Here is a 19,369-nt window from a genome sequence, read left to right on the forward strand (position 1 = left end):
TTGTTCAGCCACAAATAGCTCCCTTTCAGCCTCTACAAAAGTAAGGTAATGAACTACAGGGCTGGGGTTTTTCCCCTTTGGACAGGTCAGCAGATTTATCAACTCATGGGAAAACTGACCCCCGCTGTGACACTGCAAAGGGTACTTGAAAAAGGTTTCTAATGATCTATGGGGAGTGGATGTTGGCGATGAGCCAGCGCCCTTGCCTGTGAAACCAAGACAAATGACAAGTGACATGAACTGCCTCTGGAGCAAACACAAGTTAAAATTTAAGGTTTGCATTTCATTGTGCTGCTTGTGGCTGGCAGTTCTCACACGGACTTTGCAGTGCTTATGTGGGCACTTTGCTCACACTCAGCACGCATAACTTCACGGGCTAAGGCAGGGCTCCTTGTCTCTTTACTGAGACAGTCCAGGTGCCTGTGGGCACAGTACACACCTCTGCGCATATAGGATTAATATCTGTAGAAGAGGCTAGCTTCTAGTCATCTAGCCTCAAGAAAATACCCTCAGTGGGTGAGCTCTTCCAGACACACACACTAGCACGTGTGCACACAGGTACCTGGAGTCCCCACAAGCTCCTGCACCTCCCCAGCGCCAAGATGGTTTTATAGAGTGCCCAATACCGCCTGGCTGTGCACAGTGCCTCCAGCCCAGCTCCCCCCTTGAGCAGGGAAGCGGGTACCACTGCAACATCCAGCATTGCACAAGCCTCACAACAGCACCCATGAGCCTGTTCGGTCCTTACCACAAGTACCGCGTGGTGCAACAAGCCGGAGCTCAACAAAAGTAGGACTGTTTCCTTTTTTGAAGAAAAGGCTCAGGAACACTTTATTCAGGACTTTTTATCTAAACACCTCCTCTCGGTTCTTTGAAAGAAACTAGGCAGTAGCTGCTGTCATTTTCATGCTGCATTCTGACATGCTTCCACCGCATCCCTGCCAACAGTTTTAATTTCATCGGAAAAATCAGCTCAAAATGAGAGTGACAAGCTGTACGCTGGTGATGATGCTGTCAAGTGATGGATAACGTAGGTTTACATTAGTTGTCAAAATTTCTCAACACTAAAAATAGGTATCACAAGATTTCGATTTCACCACATTGAAGTATTAAACACATGGGATATTCACACCTTCAAAAGAGCCTGAAGCCACTCAAAGCTAGGCAAAACCAGCAATGTGTGACGTACAGCAAAGCAATCTGAGCATGACTTATTCTGAGTAGAAAAAACAACACGCTGCTGCATGAAATCTCATTAACAACACTGGCCAAAGTGGAGGCAAGATGTTGCACACAACATGAAACACAACAGCACGATAAGGGATGAAAACACATGGAAAGGAAGGAAGAAAGAAACTAAAAAGAGCTTGGAAGAGAAAAGAGAAAATCGAATCTTGCATCCTGTTATCCCAGCTCTTGGTCAAGATCCCAATGAAAGGGAGGGCAGAGATCTTCCCGAGGCAGCTCCTCCTTTCTCTCCTGTCATCCCTTGCCTGCCCAAACCCAGCAAGAAAAGGCCCAGAGCCACAAGGCTGGGGAAGGATAAGAAAGCCCATGAAAAGCAAGTAGGTTGCTGAAGGGCTGATATTTCCATTCAAGGAATGACTTCTCCCCAAGTGGTGACCCACCAAAGGACACTGGCCAGGCAGCAGGTTGCTAAAGGGGAGGTTGTTTTTATGGGTAAGGTGGATGGTGGGGGTGTAGAGAACATTTACAAACTAAATTCAGCTTGCTTATTACCTCTGAGTCACTGAGATGACTAGCACAGGCAGAGCTATCCCTATATTAGGCCAATATTTATAGCAGAAAGAAAATGAAGTATCATAAGGATTTACTAATTAGATGTTATCATAACACTGTGTAAAACTGAAGCAGCACTCCAATGTGCTTTATAAATAATTATCAAATTAACTTTCATGATATCCCTGTGAGGCAGTATCATCCCCATCTTCTGCATGGCCAAGTGGAGAGTGAGTGGTTTGCTCCACAGTCCTTGAGCAGAGCCAGGATTACAACAGATGCCCTGGTCCCCTGTCACTAACACCTGATCCAGGTACTGATCACCCAGGGTGAAAAACTGACTCAAAACACTCTCATATTAAGTCAGCCAGAGCACCTGACCTGTTTTTACATGAGCAGTGAGAGGACAGAAGATACCTGTCCCAGCATCTCACTGCTCGTGGAGACTGCAGGCCAAGGCTCTGCCACCCTTGCCCCAAAGCTGGAGCGGCACTGCTAGCAGGGACAGTGCTGCCTGCTCCCCCCAGCGCTCGCCTGCCTGATGGGTGGAGAAAATGTGACCACTAGCACGCACAGGTGAGTCCCTGTGGGGCTCCACATGTGTTTGAGGTAAGACCTGGGGAGTAAATTCCCTCCACGCTCAGCAGATCCAGAGGAAATTACTCTGAGCAACTGCCCCTTTTCAGACTTAGCCAACTGAGCATGGCAGCTTCAAGCATGGACTATAACATCTGCTAACTCCACTGGCACAACACAAAGCACTCTTCCAGTAATTCTTCTGTCTGAACAGTGCTTCCTTGTGCATCCAACTCTCACCTTTCACTGGAGCAAACAGACTACCGCAAGTGTCCTTGCTCCTTCCCTCACCAAGCTTTTTATTGAAGAAGACCAAGGCAGCATCAATGACATCCACACACCATCCCTTTTGTCAATGCCACTTCCACCTTTGCAGTGCAGGGGGCTGATCGGCATATCTAAGGCCAAGTCACTTTCTCAACAGCTCACTGTCAAGCAATAGGAGAGGACAAGTCAGGGAAGGGAGCAATCCAGCCAACAGGATGGGCAGGAGAATGAAGAGTAACAGAGGTGATGCATGCACTCTGCTTCTCTGAACTCTTCACACAAGTGTACGGTGTAATCAAGGATGCTCTTGCACAGCTATCTGCACAGCCCAAAGCAGGCTTTGGGAACGAGGCTGGCTCAGAAATCTCCTGCTGCAAGCCCTCATGCTGCCTTCACACCACCAGCCACACTGCAAATAGGACCATTGGGCAGATCCAAGCTAAAGGCCCAGTTTCCCATCAGCTGGTCCTCCCCACGAAGTACTCCGAGACCTTCACAGAAAGGAACAGTACAGAAGCACAAACTGCTGCTAATTACTTTCTGACAGATGCATGTTAAGAAAGTAGTCAGACCTGCATCTATTTTCAGACATGCTGCACAACAACAGAAGATGCTGGTTGACTGGACGTGTTCTCACTTCCAGAAAACAAGCTCAAATTCACTTCTCTTTTTTTATGCATTTTTATAGGCAGATGCTGAAAATTCACCTCAATGAAAAGAAGCCCCAGACTGGTTTCAGCCTCCCCAGACCAGAGCATGGCATGGGAATCACACTGCTCAGTTAATACCTCCCTCTCAGGGGTCCCAACTTAACACCACTCACTCGCAGCCTAACCCAAAGCCCTCCAACACGAGCAGAGACCTTAACTTCAGGTTCTGCCCAGAGGGCCATCACCACTGACCTTCACAGGATGACTCAAGGTTATAAACACTACAGCTGGCAGAGAGGGCTGGCACAACTGGACTTCCCATGCCCTGGAGGTCTCACAGAGACTTAAGGAGATAGGGATGTCTGTTTTATATCTCAGTGCTTTCCCTTCTTCTCCTTTTCCATTAACTTGCTCTAGCCAGATTCCTTTTTCCCCTTTCAAAAACACGTATAGAGTTATTTAATTGAAAGATTTTCCAGAAAATATATGCTGGCGTTCTACTTTTCCTGCTTACACTCCACTCGTTCACTGCCATAACACAGCTTCTCATATTCCATCTATATTTCCATCTACTTTTGCCTATGCTGTGCTCCTCACAATGAACAATCCTTTAATTTCAAGGCATAGTTTGTATCCATCTACGGTCTCTGTCAAGCATCCATATCGGTGGTGCCCATGCCAACTCTGGGTACATTGTGTAACACAAAGTGAATCACCAGCAGTTCTGTCAGGACATATGGAGATCTTCACCATGAAGATGCTCAAGGTGAAAAGTGAAGTGGGATCACGTTTTCCAGTGAGGCTGTGCAGGCTCCATCCTTGGAGGTTTTCAAGAACAAGGAGAAAAGCCCTGAGCACCCTAGTCTGATCCCAGAACTGGCCCTGCTTTGGGCAAGGGGCTGGACTGGAGACCCCCACACATCCCTTCACACCTGAGAGACTGATGCATTGACCCCAGGCTCAGGGACACTCTCCAAACTCTTATCAATCAAATGCCCAAGACCACGCCTAGCAGAGAAGGCAAAACTCCACATCAAGAGGAGATGAGCGTTGGGTCCACCAGCCTTGCAGCCTCTTCACGGTTCATGGAATAGTTTGATCCAGCCAAACCATATTCATGACTGCAATGGCTGGATCCTGCCTCCTTCCACACTGCCTGCCATATGAGCCTACCAACCCAGGTACACAGCTTTAGGGCCACCACAGCACCCCCAAGCCTTCTCAGTCATACAGAGCTGAAAACACACTTAAACAAACAGGTCTCTGTTAAACCATACGGCAGCAAACGCCGAAATGGCAGAGGCACTCGCAGAAGTGGTTTCATCAGCAAACCTGAAAACCACTGACTTCCAACAGGGCTTTATAGTACTACCCAGTGGCAGCAGGATACTGTGAGTCCATAGCAGTCTGCAGAGCACACCTCTATCTACAACCTCATTCACAACCTACAACTGAACAAATTCAGGGATTTCTGAATACAGCTTAGAGGCCAAAAGCAAAGTGTGGCATAGGCGTGCTAAGATAGGACAGTACTGAGAAATGCCGCTAGTGCATTTTGCCCTGAAAAGCATTAAAATTACAGGAAATTGTTCAGACTCCCTTTATTAAGGGAACAAGAAACTGAGAAGCATGACCAGGAAATGCTGTTTAAAAGCTGGCTCTTTTTCATGGTTAGCAGGCAAGGAAAGGAGACACCGAACAAAAGCAGGAGGAAAGCATGAAGCAACTGGAAGTGTCTTCTCTGAACTGCAGTCTGAAATCTTTGACACCAGTAAATTTAGAAGAAAATAAAGTGCCTCTAAATGTTGTTCTAAATTATTATTTGTAAGAAGGCCACAGCTCATTACAGACAAAGCAGGCAAATATATGGTTTGTGATACTCAAACAATGGCCCTGCTCTGTGAGCCCATTTCTGAGTATTTGCAAACCAGTGGCAATACTGAGAGACAATACATACCTTGGTACACATTCATGGTGTTACAGGCTCACCTTTGGAAGACCTGCATTAAGGTCTGACCTGAGCCTGAAGCTTCTACTGCCACTGCCTTTATACCTGCACAAATGTGGTTTTGAACACTCAGAGATGCATAATTTCTCTGAGTGATCTCTGAGACAAACAGCTCAAACACAGATTAACTGCTCAAGGGCAGAGACCTGGTCTCTTTTACTGGCAAAAGCCTTGTATGTACTCTGAAGATCATGATAGTCTAGAACAGCTGATTAATTTTCCACATCTGTACTTTCCCCTCCTTTAAAGTCCTTCCTGTTCCTTTTATTTCTTATGAAGCTTTTCAGTATTCATCTGTTACTTGAACATTAAAGCCTGATTTGTGATTAAACACAACATTTGGGAGGCGTACTCCAATGCTGCCTGCTGTCACTGTTCCAACTGTAAGAAGCTCTAAGAGATATCAGTATATCAGGGCAGACCCTTCTCTGCCTAAGTCCATGTGATTGAAGTTATTTCTCCCCTATTCTATTCCTACACACACAGAAGAAACCCTGTGATCAATACATAGTGGGATAGCTGCATGGCATGACCAACGATGGCTATGTATTAAAGTGACAGTAAATAGGGCAATGGCAGGGAGAACATAGAAATATGTTGTAGAGCAATGAAATAGTTCGGTTTCATCAGATGCATTAATTGCACAAAGCCAGTAATCAGAGATTGCATGCTTAAGTATGTTGAGAATGCTGCACTCTGTAACTTGAAGAAATTGCTTTTATAACTTCCCCTGCTGCAGCCGCACTCAGGAGATAAGGGAAATCTTCAAACTTAAATAACCATGTTCCACATCTTGGGTTTCCGCAAAAACCAGCTGAGCTATCTGGAGGCCAGCTTAGGTCAAGCCAGCTGAAGCTGGGCCAGCACAGACAGTGTGAGCATCAATCCCCCCACCCATTCTAATGACATGGTTGGCTGCAGGAAAAGGGAGCCTCCTACATCAGTCATAGATGAAAGTCCTGGAAAGACTCCTGCAAAAGCAGAATAAAAACCAGAGAAGGCCTCAGGTCTCCTGCACTCTTCCCATTAGATAATCTTACAGCACAAGTGATCCAGAGCTTCTCCAGGGAGTTGCCTCATCTTCTTCACTCTTCACCCCACTCTAAGTAAGCATGGATGTCTGGCTGGTCCTTAAGGCAGGTATCTCCTGGGACATCATTTTGCAGGACACGAGTAAAGAAGCTCTGAAATCCACAGCAAAAAAAGCACAACCCTGTAGCAGGGAAGGAAGGATAATCAAGGATGTCCCTCTGTGACTGGAGTTTAGAATGAAGAATCCCAATTATATGGCTTATTGAGGCCATGAGAGACTTAAACAGGTTCCAAGACACCTCCTTTCTCCTCAAACCTCCTCAAAAATGACACAGTCAAATGATGCAGAAAGACAGAAACCAAAGAGCAGCGAGCGACAGCTGTCAATGCTCCGGAACAGGGAAATGGAGGGGCAGACTTCCTAGTCATTGCACATTTACGCAGTAACAACACTTGAGAAATTACTCACTGCAGGCAGATGCACAGTTCAGAAGCAGGATGCGCTAAAGCACTCACAAGAGACACTCGTGTTAGAAGCAGGCAGAGGATGTGAGTGCCACAGAACAAGTAGCAGCCCCTCACAAGAAGGAGGGGCTTGTAATGGGCTCAGTGCTTGAGAACCCCAAGTAACACCAGGAGAATCAGGAAGGACTGGTCCAAAGCATATTGTGGAGAGGTCTGAGCTTTGCAGAATGTTTCATTAAACTGTCCCTCTCTTCAATCAACTTTCAGCAGAGTCCAAAAGCACTGCAAAGTGGTTGGCTTCTCAGCACTAGAATAAATTGTCCTAAAGCATTGGCAAGGTAAGATTGCAGATGGTGGTAGGAAGCACCAGTCTGCAAGAGAGGTTTTCCCCTCTGTGTCAAAGCTTCCAAGCGACATCGCTGATGATCTAAGGAAAAAGTGTCTCTGCACAATAGGAAATGCTGTTGAAGCTGTTTTCCATGACCTCCACTTCTTCTTTTTCCTCTCATTGAGCAACATGCAGCAAAGCCTTTCAGTCAGCCCTGGAAACAGCCCGTCATTCCTCAGCAAAAGACTTAGCCACAGGACTGACTTCAGACACATTAAACTCACCCTTGGTTTTAACCAGAGCTCCAGTACCTGCCAAAAGCTGATCATCAAGCTTAGAGGTATGAATGGTGACACATCTTTACTCGAACAGGCACTGAGTTGGCCAACAGCATCCTGGGCTAACAGTTGCCTCCATCCCTGCTCCTCCTTGCCCCACTTAAACTACTGCACATCAGGGTTGCCATGTCCTGCCTATGCGTTTCCACCTCCAATCAGCCACCAGCCCTCCTTTAGCACCCTGGCTCACAAAACACAGCTGGCCAAAAGCCCCGCATTTATATTTTCTAGCCATTTTGGCACCCTGAACTTGCAATGAGGAAAGCACCAACGTCACTGCAAGGAGGGGAGGAGGAACTCAGGGCCCTGATGAAAAGGATAGCTCAAGCTCAGAGCCATGCCTCTAACACTCGGCAGTGAAGCACAGAAAGGAAAGGGGGCTGGCTTACAGCAAACTGAGTGAGCAACACACAGTCTACATACTGGATCAGTACCTTGGTCTGATTCAGAACCACCCTAGCAATACAGTTGTGTGACAAGCCATGATGGCCCAAGCTGGAAGTGTTGAAGACTTGCTCTTGCAAAACCCAAGCCATATACAAGCACAAAACCATCACAGATGATATTCCTCTTCCCAAACACACAAAAAAAGAGGAATTAACTTTTGGGTCTGCTACGAAAGGAGTGACAGCTCCTATTGACATTAGTCAATATTTGATACAATGGAATGGGAGAGAAGGGAAGAGAGTGGAGACCTTTCACATTTTTCTCTCTTTTTTTTTTAAGATGCACTCTCAAACTATATTCTCAGTAAATGTCTCTGATTCTCTACTACATAAATGTCAGCCTTGTGGTGGATTGGAACCTCGGGATTACTGCACTGTCAAAATTAACATATTAGACATAAAACCCATAACATTTCATTATCCATTGTAAACTGTATGTGCTATCACTCTAGGGAAACCGGAAATATCACCCAAATTCACTGCCATTTTCTGCAAACTGACTATTCCGCCACGTACTCGCACACTGGTGCATTCAGTTTGATGATATATCACTCTCCCAGTTTCACCTTTCTTTCTCTACGGCGCTGACATGTTTTACAATCCATTTTTTTGTTCTGTTTTCCTCTCTGTTAAGGTAGCACACTACAAAACCACTCAGTTGAAAAACAAAACAAAACAATTGACCCCGTAACAAACAGAACAAATCATATTCGTCAAGCTGAAAACACATCAGAAGGAATCTAACCTGATGTCTGAAATAAGGGTAGAAGGCAACATGGAGGTAAGAAAACCTCAAACACAACAGGCAAGACTTCAACTCATTAATAGGTATGCTAGGTTCTGTGGTCAATAGCGAGGCTCTAAAGAACAGAATCTGTTCCCTTCTGCTGTTTAAACTCCCTATATTTTTCCTTCCCACTATTAGGCTGGCTGCAAATTCAAAGATTTGCATAAACCACAGATTTTGTCTGTCTCTTCGAAAGGTCAAAAATTAGAAGCAGCACAAACAAACACACATGAAAAATAGGCCAGCTGGCAGTGATTTGAAGTGACCACATGGCAAAGTGTGAAGAAGAATAAGGGCAGGAGAGGAGTCTTTCAAAGGCTGGGTCATACATATACTATAAGTAACAGGGTGCCTCAGGGGCATTTTTTTTATGTAATCAGTTTTGTATCTTTGCAAAGATTAGTGACCAACTACCCAGATTTAGTGCTGTCATGTTTCCATAAACATTTCTGAATATACTTTCTTTGATAAAACATGCAGCTGCTGACCCAATTTTTCAGATAAACATTTCACTATGTATTACATTGTGTGCTTCAAAGAAGCCTTAAACATTTTTAGTTCTAAGAGACCATGCGTTCTCTTCTGCAGGGAATTGAGCATTGCCCTAGGACAGAGAAAGGAAAGGACAAGTAAGCAGAGCAGGAGGAGGGTGGGCAGGGACTGCAAACAGATACAACAATAAAAGTCTTTACAAAAACTGTGATGGTTGTTACTCACATGAGGGCGTTACAGAAGTAAGTAGGAAGGTAGGAAAGCATTTGTTGTCCCTCGTAGCTTCTGGAATGGAACAGAAAGATTAACAGGTCAACTTCAAACATCAAGCCAGATGCACACAGCTGGTGTTAATCTGCATGACCCTCATTACCTGCAACAGCCCTCTGCCAAACTGGCAGCCAAAGAGCTGGCCAGATTTTTATTACTAACATCACCTCGACCTATTAAGGTAGGGAGAAAACAATTCAAATTCAACTTGCTTCTCACTGTTTGTTGCTGTTTATATCTTGCCAGAGCCACAAAACCCAATTAAGTCAGTTTCCCTTTGGTTTGCAGTTGGTCAGCTCCAGGCACTCTGGGCTGCATTATCTGGGGCTGCCAGTCCTGCAGGGAACATTTATTTGTTTAAAAGCAACTCTTTCCACTGGACTTGGGCTTAGCTAATTGTACCATTTCTATTGATCTTAAATTTCATAAAAAGCTTGGCTCCCAGTCGCATGCTGTCAGCAGAATTATGCTTGGGGGCCAAATTCGGTTTAGTCTGGGCCTCGCAAAACAATAAACAGGTTTTAAGACAGTAGAACAGAATGCTTTTGAAAAATAAATCTCTAGAATGCCCATCCAACTAAAGCAGCAAAAGGTCACACATCCCCAGCAAATATCACCACTGCACGCTGTTCAGAGATTGGAAACATGAGTTGACTAATGACACCCTGAGAACAATCTGACTGAGATTTTCTATGGCCCTTCTTCCTGACCAACTGTCTTCACGTCACCTCAAAACATGGGTTTGTGGGAGGGAGAGAGCCTGCTGATGGCTCATTATTTTAAATAGTTGTTTGCCCACAACAAAAAAAGGAGGAAGAGAGCTTCCTGTTGCCATTCGACCCACCACAATGCACTGAGCCCTTTCAGAACTCTTGCAGGCTCTATGTGCTGTAGATGACGTAACATCATCAGACATCTGCCAAATAAATAAGCAAGCTCCGACGTGCCTCCCTCCAAACCTGCAAAACAATTTCCATTCCAGTCCAGGAACCTGTACCAGGGTTTAATACTTCTCCAATATATACCCTTCCACAAACAAAATCTGTGCCCCCTGCTACAGGAACACGCTTAATCCTTGTAAGCAGATGTCAGCCTCAAAAGCTGAGAAAATGACTTTTTTCTTTAGGATCAGGGAATTTAAAATGCAAGAAGTTGAAATGCCCTGATGAATTTGGTAACTTAAACCCCGAGAGGAAGCACCTGCTTTCTGAATAGCTGCCCAATTAAAAGCCCGCCACTGTTTAATGCATCCATAATTCAACGTGAATAGTCTTTCACTAGTTGACAATATACCAGCAATGGTCAAAAAAGCAATGCAGGAGAAAAAGAGACGAGGAGCTGCCAAGAGCAAATGGCCTGAATCGTGCTGCACTGCCCCATGCAACAGCTGAGGGTTGCTCAGAAAATATGGGCCCTGTCCAGAAGGAAAGGGGAGACCTGATCACCCAGGACATGGAGAAGGCTGAGTTATTCAATGATTTTTTTGTCTTGGTCTTCACTGGCGAGTGCTCCAGCCACACCAAGTCGCAGAAGGCAAAGGCAAGGACTGGGAAAATGAAGAACTGCCTGCTGTAGGAGAAGATCACGTTTGAGACCATCTAAGGAACCTGAAGGTGCACAAGTCCATGGGACCTGATGAGATGTATCTGCAGGTCCTTAGGAAACTAGCAAATGAAGTGGCCAACACACTATCCATCATGTTTGAGAAGTTGTGGCAGTCTGGTGAAGTTCCCACTGACAGGAAGAGGGAACTTTTCTCTCCATTTTTACAAAGGAAAAAAAGGAAGACCCAGGGAACTAAGGCCAGTCAGTCTCACCCCAGTGCCTGGCAGGATCGTGGAGCAGATCCTCATGGAAACAGTGCTAAGGCACATGGACAAAAAAGGGGGCTATTGGTGACAGCCAACATGGCTTCACTAAGGGCAGCTTATGCCTGACAAATTTGGTACCTTTCTCTGATGGGGTTACAGCATTGGTAGAGAAAGGAAAAGCAACTGATGTCATCTGCCTGGACTTGTGCAAGGCACTTAACACTTGCCACACGGCATCCTTGTCTCTAAACTAGGGAGGCATGGATTTGATGGATGGACCACTTGGTGGATATGGAATTGGCTGGATGGCCACACACAGAGAGCTGTGGTCAACAGCTCAATGTCCAAGTAGAGAACAGTGTATTCCTGTCCTCAGAAGTACTCCTTAGGGGTCAGTGTTAGGACTGGTGCTGCTTAACATGTTTGTCAATGGAGAGTGGGATTGAGTGTTCCCTCGGCCAGTTTGCTGATGACACCAAGCTGTGTGGTTTGGTCAACAAGCTAGAGGGAAGGGATGCCATCCTGAGGAACCTGGACTGGCTGGAAAGGTGGGCCAATGCCAGCCCCGTGAAGCTCAACAAGGCTACGTACAAGGTCCTACACCCCAAGCACAACTACAGGCTGGGCAGAGACTGGATTGAGAGCAGCCTTGATGAGAAGGACTTGGGAGTGTTGGTTGATGAAAAGCTCAATATGAGCCAGCAGTGTGCGCTTATAGCCCAGAAAGCCAATCCTAGGCTGCATCAAAAGAAGCATGACCAGCAGGTCAAGGGGGATGATTCTCCTCTTTTACTCTGCCCTTGTGAGACCCCACCTGCAGTGCTGCATTCAGGTCTGGGGCCTCCCACACAAGAGAGACATAGAGCTGTTGGAGTGAGTCCAGAGGAGGCCCATGAAGATGATGAGAGGGCTGGAGCACCTCTCCTATAAAGACAGGCTAAGGGAACTGAGTTTGTTCAGCCTGGAGAACAGAAGGCTCTGGGGAGACTTTATGGCAGCTTCCAGTACCTAAAGGGGCCTACAACAAATCTTTTTTTTAAAAGGACATGTAGTGACTGGACAAGGAGTAATGGCTTTAAACTGAAAGAGGGGAGATTTAGGTTAGATATGAGGAAGGAGTTTGTCCCTATAAGGGTGGTGAGATATTGGAATAGATTGCCCAGGGGAGCTGAGGCTGCCCCATCCCTGGCAGTGTTCAAGGCCAGGTTGGACGGGGCTTTGATCAGCCTAGTCTAGTGGAAGGTGTCCCTCCCCATGGCAGGGGGGTTGGAACTGGATGATCTTTAGAGTCCTTTCTGACCCAAACCATTCATTGATGATACGACTCTATGAAAAACAAATGCTGAGAACACACAAGAACAAACAGCTTGCCTGCAGGATTAGCAACCACAACAAAAAGCAAGAAACCGTAGCAATCCTTTTAGCTGAACTAGAAATAAAGCTGGCAGGCTTCTCATCGCAGCCTGACTGCCACCATGCCACCCAGGGCAAAAGAAGGCAAGGCTGGATCAGAGACTGGAGCATAATCCTCATTAGTCATTAGGCAGCAGCTTCAAATATTCAACCCAGGTCCTGATCCATCTTTATGCCAGCTAAGAGAGGCTCCCGCTGGTTGCTGGCCCAGGACAAAGTTATTCAGCCATTTACCAAAAAGCCTTGTTTATTTTGTGTTGGTTGTTGCTTTACCTCAGCCCAGCCAGGTTTTCAATAAAGAAATGCTTTCCCTGTAAACAGGCAGAAACTCGGCTAAAAATAGGATGTCCCACACACATTGTGAAGCAAGGAGGACTTGGCATGAGAGGGACTGTCTATTAGGAGTTCAGGCAGGACCAGCAGTACTTCAGCAACCTTTGTGGGAAATTTTATCTGCATTACTACACATGCACAAAAGATATCAGCTCGGAAGTCTTAAGACATGCTGGCGTGAATCCTAATGATGGGCAGAACTGTCGCTCTGCTCGATTAAAATCTGCATCGATACCCAGGGCCGGGCCATCACTTCCCCTATTTCCCACCACCTCCAGAGGGGTGCGGAAAGCCCCAGGGAGAAGCTGCACTGGCCTCGGTCCAGCATTCAGGTCGGCAGCAGCTTCGGAGAGCATCAGTCGCCACATGCTCAGTGCACACTGGCTCCTTGGGCACACTCACGCCAAACACAGGCGGCTCTCAGGAGCACACATGCCAAAATCCTTCTCCTGCTCCACAGAAGCCAGCCCTTGCCCTACCACAGACATCTGCCACAAAACCAGCTCCCTCTGACATGCAGCATCTCTCTCCCTCACCTGGATGAGGGCTGAAGAGAATAAGTGACTGACACACAGACCATGAGCCGGACTGAGCCCAGACTTTCATCCATTCAAGCCAACAAGTCCCCAGGAGAAGCAGACTCCAGATTTTCCAAACTAGAAAGTAACAGCAACAAGAAGCCTGCCTTCTTGCCCATCATCAAGTCCCTCTTGCAACAGAACCAGGGTTGGAGGCAGCCCCTCATTTTGTGCAGCTGCTGCCAGCCCTGCCAGGAAGCAAAGGTGCTGCGGGCAATGCAGGAGATGTCCTGTAATTAAACAATGCATCAAAATGCTCACATGTAAAGTGAACAAGTTAAGATTAGGGAGACAATCTCAGTTCCGACATCATCTAAGTTTAGCTTGCTTAAAACCACAGCATCAATAATACGTACTTAACATAGATTTTGGGATGCAGTTTTTAATGTGTCTCTTGAAAGGTCCACAGAAGAAAAAATGAAAATGTTTTTTAAAGAGATGTATTTTTTCCATGTAAATTAACCAAAGTTTGGCTAGAAGGTCTACAAAGTTTCCTTACTTTTGTGTAAGAAAAATTCGTGATACCTGACTAGATTGAGGTCAGAGCACTCCTGTTTTCTCCCCCCAAGACTCCCCTCAAGAAGAGCTCCAGCTTTCTTAGGGATCCATTTTGTCTTATCTGCAAAGGCCTTTTCTTCTCTTTCATTATTCCAAAAGGTCCTAGTGAAACCCAAGCATTACCGACAACTACTGTAAATCCCCAGTCCTATTTTCTGTTTTTAGAATGGCTGTAACAGTATGGTATCATCATACAGTACTTATCCTCAAAAACATGTAACTCCAATTCAACAATCCTATTACATATGCTCCTAGCATTTGTACAGAAGAGATTTAGCTCTTAGCTCTCCACTGTTTCATCTCTTTCCGTGTCTGCCAGTGCAGAAATTATCTCAGGCTATAGAACAGGTCATGTCCAAATGCTTCTCCTATCTTGCTGTAAATCTGGGAAAAAGGCAGCCATCAAGTTGCTCGCACTACTCTGTCAAGCTTCCCAGTTCAGCTTTTAATAGCCACCCCTCTGAAACTGCAGTGGAAAGAGCTGGTTATGTTGTCTCCCTAGCATCCCACATCAAAGCAATGCTATCAAAAGGACAACTTGTGCCATCCAGGGCTCAGTTCAATCACCTCCTGAGGAGCACAGGGCTGAAGGAACCTGTGCCACTCTCATAAGGATCGGGGTCACTTCAGAAGTGATGGCAGTAAGAGTCTAACATGCTAAAGGGCAAAGCGCCCATCTACAGCAGAGCAGTCAGAAGGGGAGCTCCCACGAGCAGAGCAGGCAAAGGACAAAATGACGGGAAAACAAGAAACACGGACACGTGCACGGATGGTAAAACCCACCTTCTATATTTCAGTGACTTGCCTAGAACTCAGGGCTGGGGTGGCAGGGTAAAGCCACACCAGCATACCAAGCTACTGGCAGGGAGAAATGATCCTGTCCTGCTCTCTTCTGCCTCTGATCCCCCCAGTCTGCACGTACGTTCTTCCCTCATGGGCACCACCAGCTGTCCATGGCCCTTGCCATACCCAGCACTATCCATGCCAACTCACTGCTTTTGTCAGCAAACTGAGCCACCATGAAGGTGTCTCCATGCCTCAACAACACACTCACCTCTCGCATAGTCAGACCTGTAACACTTCTGTTTCATTTATTCCAAGTGTTCCTACAGGCCTATCCTATGTATACGTTTCTTGCATCAACATCTCCTACATCTAATACTGAAACCCTGTTTTAATGCTGTTTTGCCACTCACCTGCCAGGGATATCCCCTCTCTCTCTCACAGCGGTAAGCTCTTCTGTGCTCTTGCCCAAGACCTGTCTCTTACCTCATCCCATTTTTTCCTCATATTACACCTCCAACACATTCTTGACAACTCATAGTTTAGTCATTACAAGCAAGTCTAAACCCCGGCTATGCAGCATTTGCCAGCAAGACAGCTCTATCTTCGTGAGAACATCAGCCCAGCTTTCTAAATAAGCAGCTCTCAGCAGGTCTGACGCTGCAGCCCAGGAACAGCCCATGGAACAGGCACTGCTCTCGAGAAACTTGCCCTTTATATACATGCATTAATGTAACTGTGGCACTTACAGATGTTTTTGACTTGACTTGCAGCAGCTCCATTCAAGGAGCACTAACTGGAACGTACACTGAGAGGAAAGGAAGGATTAAGACAAATGGGATCCGCAAGGTGTAACACACCACCAACTAAACATTGACAGTAGTACTAAAACTGAAGGGCAGGAGATGTCACTCAGGGTACATTCTCACTATTAGTTCAAACCCAGACCATGAAAGTGACAGCATAACCCAGGGCTGTACATTCCCAATGCCTCGTTCCTGCCATCCGAGCATGGCTGCACCCACATGTCAGTCAAATCAAGCTGCCCAACAGTGCATCTGATGACACCAGGTCATTTTTTAGCCATGCGGCTCAGGAGTGCTGGGAGACACAAGCAAGGCAGCAGGAACACAGGGCCCAGCAAATGTAGAGGCGCGATAGCACTGTCCCTGTCAACAGCAACTCAGCTCCGGAACATTAAAAAAAACCAAACCCACCCAGATGCTCAAGGAAGTAACTTCATGTTTTTATTTTTCTCTGAAAAGTAAGCCAAGAGAAACAGGGAACAGGCTGCCCGCACCCCCAGCCATGCTCTCTCAACACCACCAACGCTGCTCAGAACAGTTGCTTCTGTGTTTTTCCCAAGCAGCCTCTAAGGCAAATTGCTGGTTTGGCTTCAGTACCTGCAGGGAACATCCGACCTGGTCCTGCAGCCACAGCATCCCACCCCACAATGAGCCATTCCCATTAACCAATCCAGAGTTTCACTACAACATTGCCCTACCAAAAATTAAAGGCTACAAGGTACCTAGGAACGATCCCAGCCTATTCTGCTGAGCGGCATCTTTTCTCCACCCTTGCAACACGGTGATCTCTTTTAACCATGCTACTTTGCTGTGTCCCCACAGCTGGACATGAGATATGCCTTTAGCAGCCCCTCACCTCTGACCCACCACTTCCAACATCCGTTTCTCATCCTCTTCCTTTCCCTCTCTCCCTCTCCCATCTGGCACATTCCCACCAGCCTACAATCCCAGCCTTTGTCTCCTCCAAGGAGCAGTGATCCCCATGCCCTCTTCCTTCCCCTGCTCCCCCCGGTCATCCAGCACTGCTAACTGCACTGTGGTATTCAAACACTGTAAAGTTTAGGAGTGTATAAAAGTCACAGGAAAAGAGCAAAAAGTTACCATTGAGTGTATGCTGAATGGTTCTGTTTAAAACACAGCTTATACCCGAACCCAGACATCAGTCTGCAGATACAGTCCTTGCCTCACCTGGCTGCTGGCCACATGCCGCTGCCATGTCTGCTTTCCTCATGCCCTCCTCCACACCTCCCCAAGGTGCCAGCTCTGAACTGTCTGCTTCACCTATGGCCCAGCTCTCCCCACACTGCCTGCCCTCCTCACGGCTCCACAGCCACCACCATTCCCATCATCATTCCCCCTGCAGCCGCATGCCTGCCCAGCCCCACTCTGAGAGGGTCTCCAGGCAGTACCACAGCACAGGTGCTGAGCGACAAGACAGTGACAGCAACCGCCATAAACCCCTTTCTTTGCCAGATCCCTGCCTTGCTACCACATTAGAATGGCAGAACCTCCAGCTAGCGCTGGCATTACCACATGCACACCGCGTACGCCAAACTGAGCACGTTTCCAACACAGAAGTAACGCAGTGCTGGAGGGGCTCATCCAGGGTCACGACAGGCTTACATCAGACAAGGCCGTGGTGCAAGCAGCTGAACATCTGAGCAGATACACCACGGCCTGAACTGAAGCATCACAGGCTTCGGGGAGGAGTACGTGATGTGCCGTGACTGCTGTTATGCATAAGAACAGACTAGATCGGGGTCTTCACCTTTGTCTTCTGTTCTGCAAGTGATTCTCGAGAGCAAAAGCAGCCCTTGCAGAAATGCCTCCTGGCTGAACAAGCTCATACATGAACTTGCTTTCACAGGTTCCTCTGGAAGATCCCCTCCCTAAGGAGATTCTCGAGGATTCCCGGACAAAGAGCCACACAGGCAGGTGACCATCACCACCACTGTTCTGTCCTCCAGTTTCTATGAATCTACATATCAAATAGATCAAAGAGGGAAACCTCCCCTCCGCTTGCATTTCCACCTTTGCCTTCAAATCAGCCTCTGGTGTCACTAGCTCCCTTTCATTACTGCTCCGTTTGTCTCCCGATCTTGTTCATAGCTTCGGCCTTCTACGGTGCTGTTTGCCACATTGCCAATACTATTTTCTCTGCGCCTGCCCAGCCTTTCTCTTCCTTCAGACTCACTCTTTGCTTCAGTTTCTCCAGAGACACCTTCTTAGAGTTCATGTTGCTGCTTTCTTTATGACAGGGCTGCGAGATCAGAGCTTTCACAGGAGTGAGCCCATCCCTTCCAGACCAATGTCGCAAATAAATCCTCTCAGAACTTGTGCAACAGCATCAAACAAGATGGCAACATGCATGATCCTGCCATGGCAGGGGGGTTGGAACTAGATGATCTTAAGGGCCCTTCCAGCCCTAACTATCCTATGATTCTGCACTAGATCACTGTTTATACACATACGCACACACACACATATAAAAATGCTTGTAAATGCTTTTTGAGAGGGAGGTGGGACCACAAAGCTCTTCTAACCTACACAACGCGATGATTCTGTCATCTTTTTGCAACAACATACAAACAAAGACTAGAACTGGAAACAGCACTGCTCACTTGACAGCATACTACAGAGGTCTTCTCTGCTGCGGCACCACAGTGTGACTTTTGCTACAACATTTCACTTCTCAAAAAATCACAGCTGATTCCCATTAATGCAGATACGGCATCAAAGGTCACTTTCTGCAATGCAACTAGAAATCGACCAATGAAAACCATAATGTAAGTAAATAGATAATTCGGACTGCTTAAGAATGAGGAACATCACTACCACATAACGTATTATTATCCTATCACCTGAACAAGCTTGTAAATATAAACCAACAGCGAAAGTCCTCACGGTTCAATAAATATTTTATATTTTTCCCTTTCTTCAGTCCCCTTTCATAGGGCAAAGAGGGCTGGATTATGTAAATATGCCATTTAAACGTGGAGGGTTTGACAGCCATTTTGACAGCCTCCTGAGGAGGCTGGAGCTAGCCATGTCTCATGCACAAACTGGACGCAGGCATGTGGGCTGGAGGCTGAGCCCCAGTGTCCAGCCACAGGCAGCAAGAGCAGAAAGACCGACTGCACTACCGGGTCCACCAACATCAGGCTGGCAGCACTGAGTACTGTGGCTACCTCTTCAGCCTCACCAAGTCAAGGTGTCTTTACCAAACAGACCTGGCAAACAAAATTCGGGAATCCCTCTTGGCATGGGCTGAGGTGTAGTTAAGGACAAGGTGCCCTGAAGTTTGCTTTCCTGTAGGAAGCAAATTTTACTACGGTAGAGAATTGTAGGGTCTGTCCTGTTTCAGGCCCAAAGGTACTTGTGCCTTCCTCCGGCATTTTCCAAAGGGACAATTTTGCCCCCAGAAAGTGGGGAGCTGTTCAGCTAGCACCAGTAAGACAGAGACGATGTTTACTTTGATAATGCGACTGTCAGTGGGATTTTGAAATGTCACTCCCACACCTAGCAGATGCAGTTGGCACATCCCTTGTTTTAGAAAAATGTACTGAAGTTCCTTTTGTAATTGATGCAAAATGTTTCACGACGCTGGAGCTTTGTTTTGAGGGGGGAAAAAGAAACCAACTCTCATTCCCTTCCGATTGAAAGGCATTTTAATTAATTCTCTTGAGCA

At 46.6% G+C, this 19,369-nt stretch overlaps 1 protein-coding gene across 4 annotated transcripts in view; it reads right to left on the minus strand.

Moving 5' to 3' along the window:
• The window catches only part of TIAM1 (TIAM Rac1 associated GEF 1), a 194,867-nt gene that overhangs the window by 126,663 nt on the left and 48,835 nt on the right, over positions 1-19,369 (minus strand). For all 4 annotated transcript variants that reach the window (XM_065676795.1, XM_065676794.1, XM_065676793.1 and 1 more), the window contains one exon: positions 9,355-9,414. The gene's annotated coding sequence lies outside the window, so the exon portion shown is untranslated. The remainder of the gene's footprint in view (positions 1-9,354; positions 9,415-19,369) is intronic.

The sequence above is a fragment of the Lathamus discolor genome, chromosome 4 (genome assembly GCF_037157495.1).
Source record: "Lathamus discolor isolate bLatDis1 chromosome 4, bLatDis1.hap1, whole genome shotgun sequence".
Lineage (NCBI taxonomy): Eukaryota > Metazoa > Chordata > Aves > Psittaciformes > Psittacidae > Lathamus > Lathamus discolor.